This window comes from Chiloscyllium plagiosum, unplaced genomic scaffold (assembly GCF_037043375.1).
Source record: "Chiloscyllium plagiosum isolate Xiang-an unplaced genomic scaffold, Cpla_swu_hap1 HiC_scaffold_4, whole genome shotgun sequence".
Taxonomy (NCBI): Eukaryota; Metazoa; Chordata; class Chondrichthyes; order Orectolobiformes; family Hemiscylliidae; genus Chiloscyllium; species Chiloscyllium plagiosum.
This window is the reverse complement of record NW_028270142.1, coordinates 55,126,971-55,133,221: the sequence shown is the minus strand read 5'-3', so window position 1 is coordinate 55,133,221 and position 6,251 is coordinate 55,126,971. Positions and strand designations below refer to the sequence as shown.

General features: G+C 43.8%; 1 pseudogene; it reads right to left on the bottom strand.

The window, feature by feature from the left end:
* Positions 1–3,675: 3,675 nt before the first annotated feature.
* On the bottom strand, positions 3,676–5,074 carry LOC148150149 (uncharacterized; annotated as a pseudogene).
* Positions 5,075–6,251: the final 1,177 nt, after the last annotated feature.

The following is a 6,251-nucleotide window of genomic DNA, read 5'->3' as shown; positions in this document are numbered from 1 at the left end:
CACCTTGACCTCTTTCCACCTATCACATTTCCGACGCCCCTCTCCCAAGTCCCTCCTCCCTACCTTTTATCTTAGCCTGCTGGACAAACTTTCCCCATTCCTGAAGAAGGGCTTATGCCCGAAACGTCGATTCTCCTGTTCCCTGGGATGCTGCCTGACCTGCTGCGCTTTTCCAGCAACACATTTCCAGCTCTGATCTCCAGCATCTGCAGACCTCACTTTCTCAACATAGAAAATTGGCAGTCCTGACTAGGCGAAGGAGACAATGCACATTCTGGTTATTGGCTAACTGCTGGACCTCCTACACTTTCTCCACCCATCATCTATTCGTTAGGTCACAGTTTTTTCTGGTGAATGTGAGCCTTCAACAGTTTGTAGAGCTATCTTCTCATTCTCAAGTTGGTTTACCATTACAGGTTCAGAAATGTCTTGTGCTTGCAACTTAGCAGCTCCTAAATCTCCCAGTTGTTCACATTGAATCAGTCTTGGTGTTTTTTGTTGAGTGACTGAGCATTCCTTTGCAGGTGTTGTTTATGGAGGCCTTGAGGGAAGACCAGAGGGCTACTATGGATATTCCAAGTCTCTGGGTCAATTGGAGTCACCAAGTTGGAAGTGAGACTTCTGCTGAGTAAGGGTACTTAATCAGGGTCTTTGAGTGCCTCAGCATTATTTCTTTCTGTTGCCATTGCTGCTCTGAGGCAACATCAACATTCATGATGGAGCAAAGTGAGCTCTGGTCCCTCAGCAGTCTTGGGCTCCGGTCATGGTGTGTAGCTGATATGCACATTCTTATGGTTTCTTGCTTAGATAATGATGTAGTCTAGTACGTACCAATGTTTGGAGTGAAGGATTTGCCTTGAGGGCTTGTACTTATGAAACAAGGTGCTGATTAAGCTAAAGCCATATTCTCGGCATTTTTGTCTGAGCAGGATAATGTTGCTGTAAGATTTCCCTATCTATTGATTACATCTATTGAGTGTTTCTCTGCAGACATCTGCGTCTTTTCTGACTCTAGTGCTGAAGTGGCCAAAAAATGATCAGCATATTGCCCATGGAGACTCAAATCAGGGACTGTCTGAGATTGACGTAAAAATTCCTCTTTGGAATGCCTGTAGCATTCACACTGACAGCATTCACACTGACAATTGTTTCACCCCATGGAAACAGCATGAGCAGGAGAGGTGGTAAGGTGCCCCAATGAATGTCTAGGAAGCACAGAGAGCAGGAAGGGTTAATAATGTGGCAGGTTGAGGTGGGTGGGAGTAGTTGGACATCATACACGTAATAGTGAAAATTGCAGTCCATGAGCTTAGGTGAGATGTGCGTGCAATAGAGACTTCCCGTGAGTGGATATCCTCTGAGTGTGAGATACTAGAGAGAAAATGGTGGTACTTACCCTTGCAGAGTATAGAACATCATTTAACCTTGCTTCTACACTGCTGTGCATTGTGTTTCACCAGGGCATTACACAGACCTGGTCACTGTCTCAGTTTAGGCTAGCTGAATCTGGTAGCATGGCCTCTTTTGCCGGTCAGCAATAAAAAGCACTGTCCTTCTTTCATTTATGACATTCCCCAGTAAATGCTTGTCAATGTACTGAGGAGCTAACCTTGTTGGAGCTGGTACAGTGTAATGACAGTCCTTGGCTTGCAGCATGTAGTGACATGGAGCTCAGTTATAAAATGGTAGGTTGGAACTTCGCTGGGAACATTGCAAAGTCTGGGCAGCAGGAAGCACTTCCATCTTTCCCACTACACAAGTCCATGAGCTGACACCGAAGAGGAAGGTCGAACACTTGATGAGCTGAAGACAAGAAGATTGCATGAGAAAAATCATCACACTAGCCACTATGAATCTCAGTCAAGAAAGTACTTTGCCAAAAAAATGATCAAATTCAGCCTTCAGTCCTTTAATCTCTGGTACCTGGGTTTAATCCAATCGAATGAAATTAAATTAAACCCCTCTGTCACATGCAGAATTCCAAATAAAACTCCATTGATACGGACATACCTGATCATGAGAAAGTGCTTACTCGTTGGACAGTCCTTGTAGACTGTCCTGGAACTTTGTCTCTTTGTGAACTTTCCAGAATGGTAATATTGCACTTTTGGAGATGGAAGGTGAAACAAGACCCAGGTGATCAGTGGGGTCTCTGTTCTGTGCTGATGTAGCAGCCATTGGTTAAATAAAATAAAGGCATTTGTGACTGTCTGTTCTGATATATAGTTTGAATACCTTTCCACTTTAAAACTACAGAACAATTCATATAGAAGGACCTGAGAGTCATAGAATATTTTGGCTTTTTATATTGTCTCACTCTGATCTTACCTTGAATTTAATTCTGTGCTGAAGTGTGCATTTGGCTTGGAGCTTGAAATGACACTTGACGCAGTTTTACTAGGGTTACGAGTCAGTTTTGTTCAAGTGATTGGAATAAATCAAGTTTAACTTAAATATATTTCACAATTAACTTGATCAAAAAGGGAAAAAGTGCAACTTCAGCTTTTCAGTCATTGTTCCATTTACTTTATGATGTGAGCTTTCATTTACACTTAATCAGAAAATGACAGCGAGGCGTGTGCCTATAAGCTCTTGACAGTCCATTATGTCTTGTCTGTTGACGATGATCCAAGATCTTGACAACAATTGTTCTTCTAGAAAGCATTTACCAATTTGTGTCAAAATACCATCTGCCATTGAATACTGTGAAAGATTAACATCATTAATTATAACCAACAATCAGATAAAAAGCATGCTGATCCTTTAAAATAACACAACAAGGTGGAGCTCCCGGACTGAAACAACTGAGATTAATTGCACAACTCCAGAGTCATTATAACAGTGTTCAGAATCGAATGCTTAATGTGTATGTGTATTATTAACCCCACATACCAAATGTTCACTCAGATCTCATTCAGGTTAAACCAAAATCACATTCTTCTCTTTCCAATTTTAATGGAAGAGCTTTAAAGTTCAAAGGGACAAACAAACAATAAATCTGCCCCCAGAATATGTTAAACTGACCACATCCACGTGCAACTGATTCAATCCATGACTTGGAGATGCCGGTGTTGGACTGGGGTGTACAAAGTTAAAAATCACACAACACCAGGTTATAGTCCAACAGGTTTATTTGGAAGCATTAACCTTTGGTGCACTGCTCCTTCATCAGGTGGTTGTGGAGTATAAGGTCGTATAACACAGAATTTATAGCAAAGGTTTACAGTGTGATGCAACTGAAATGATATATTGTTTGTTTAGTCTCTCATCTTTTAGAATGACAATGTTGGTTTCACTTCTTTCATATGTTAATCACAGAACCTTTTTTTAAAGTTAAATCCTCAGGTGAATTTTAACAATAGGTGCCCTGTCAGCTCAGATAATGCATTGAAGATGTGAGATTAAAGTCTGGCTGTCCATGTCCCAATGTTTGGACTGATTCTATTTCTAAAAAAAAAGGGATTTACAGAATCCTACATAGATTCATGCAGTTTTCGAGCAAAATAAAATGTCATTCTGCAAATACAAATTCACCCCTGTGTGTGCGCAAGCGCGCATATTTTGGGGGGGAGGGATGGCGTGTCTGTGAGAGTGTGTATATGTGTACATGTGTGAGTGAAAAGGGGTATAAGTCTGTGTGTGTGTATACAGGAGAGAGTGTGTAGTACAGTGGGTTCACCTGTAGTGTGACATGAACGAAAGGTCCCGATTGAGGCCATCCCCATGGGTACCAAACTTGGCTATCAGTCTCTGCTCAGCCACTTTGCGTTGTTACCTGTCCCGAAGTCTACCTTGGAGGATGGTCATCCAAAGATCCGAGGCCGAATATCCTGGACCGCTGAAATGTTCTCTGACTGGGAGGGAACAGTCCTGGCTGGTGATTGCTGTGCGGTGTCCATTCATCCATTGCTGTAGCCTCTGCGCAGTCTCACTAATGTACCATGCCTTCGGGCATCCTTGCCTGCAGCGTATGAGATAGACAATGTTGGCCAAGTCACATGAGTAGCTACCACCTACATGGTGGGTTGTATCTCCACGTGCAATGGTGGTATCCATGCCGACACTCTGACAAATCTTGCAGCAGCTGCTGTGACAGGATTGTATGGTGTTGTCCTGAAAGTCAGGCAGTTTGATGCAAACAATTATCTGTTTGAGGTTCAGTGGTTGTTTAAAGGTGAGGAGTGGAGGCGTGGGGAAGGTCTTGGTGACGTGCTCATCCTCATTGATAATGTGTTGCAGGCTGTGAAGAACATGGCGTAGTATTTTGACTCCTGGGAAGTACTGGACAACAAAGGGTATCATGTCGGTTGCAGCTCGTGTCTGTCGCCTGAGGAGGTCATTATGGTTTCTCGCTGTGGCACATCAGAACTGGCAGTCGATGCATTGAGCATCATACCCTGTTCTTATGAGGGCATCCTTCAGTACTTCCAAGTGTCCATTACTTTCCTCCTTATCAGAACAGATCTTGTGTATGTGTAGGGCTTGTCCACAGCGAATGGCTGTTTTAATATGTTTAAGGTGGAAGCTGGAGAAGTGTAGCATTGTGAGGTTATCTGTGGGTTTGCCATAGAGTGACATACTGAGATGCCCGTCCTTGATAGAGATGTATATGTCCAAGAACGAGACAGATACTAAAGAGTAGTCCATGGTAAGCCTGATGGTGGAATGAAACTCGTTGACATCACTGTATAGCTGTTTCAGTGACTCCTCGCCATGAGTCCAGAGGAGGAAAATGTTGTCAATATACCTGGTGTTTCATGTTGTTTGCAAGTCCTGCATAGAAAAGAAATCTTGTTTGAACCTGTGCATGAAAATGTTGGCATATTAGGGTGCAAATTTTGTCCCCATGGCTGTTCTGTGTGCCTGGATGAAGAACTGTCTGTCAAAGGTGAAAATGTTGTGGTTGAGGATAAAACGGATGAGCTGTAGGATGATGCTTGGAGATTGGCAGCTGTTGGTGTTAAATACTGAGGCCATCATCATAGGGGATGCTGGTGTAGAGTGCTGAAACATCGATTGTGATGAGGAATATTCCTGGTTCGACTGCTTCATGAGTGTTGCGTTTCTGTAAGAAATCTATCATGTCGCGACAAAAGCTGAGGGTCCCCTGTACAATGGGTTTCAAGATGCCTTCGACATAGCCAGAGAGGTTCTCACACAGGGCCCCTTTGCCTGATATGATGTGACGTCCAGGTGTGTTAGTTTTGTGTATCTTCAGAAGGCAGTAGAAATTGCCTATGCGAGAGGTACGTGGGATGAGGGTGCATCAAGAACTCTGAAGGACTGGATCCATAGTCCTGATCAATGTGTTTAATTCATGGGTGTGCTCTCTGGTCGGATTGGCTGGTAGTTGCCCATAGGGTTCCTGGTTGTTTAGCTGTCGGTACACATGCTTGCAGTAATCTGTTCTATTCCGAATGATGATGGCTCCTCCTTTATCTGCTAGTTAGATGATGATGTTGTGAATGGTTTAGAGACCATGGATGGCATTGCATTGTGATCAGGTGATGTTTTAGATTAGATTAGATTAGATTAGATTCCCTACAGTATGGAAACAGACCCTTCAACCCAACAAGTCCACACCGACCCTCCGAAGAGTAACTTACTCATACCCATTCCCCGCCCAAACCCATTTCCCTACACTATTACTCTACATTTACCCCTAACTAACACATCCCTGAACACTATGGGCAATTTAGCATGGCCAATTCACCTAACCTACACATCTTTGGATTGTGGGAGGAGACAGGAGCACCCGGAGGAAGCCCACGCAGACTCAGAGAGAATGTGCAAACTCCACACAGATATTCACCCGAGGCAGAAATCGAACCCGGGTTCCTGGCACTGTCAGGCAGCAGTGCTAACCACTTAGCTACCGTGCCACCCCTAATTGCTTTACCTTGTGGGTGTAGCTGATGAATCTGGCATTTGTATTTCCCTGACGGTTTCAGCATTCATATCAAGCCCAGGGCAGTGGCCCTCCGGTGGGGTTCAAGTTGACTCCTTCTTTGTTTGTCCCTCTACGAATCCCTTTGATGACTATTCCGGTTCCTCGGTGGGCTCATTGGGATCATTGCTGGCATCTTGAAACAAGTGTTGGAATCTCATTCGTCTGATGAATTCTTCCATGTATGTGTAAGACCCATGGGGTCTCTTTTGCTGGTGGGGCAGAAATTGAGACTCCTGCTAAGAACTTCAATGTGTTCTGGTTGAAGGGTATGGTCCAATAAGTTGATAATCGACTCCCCCGC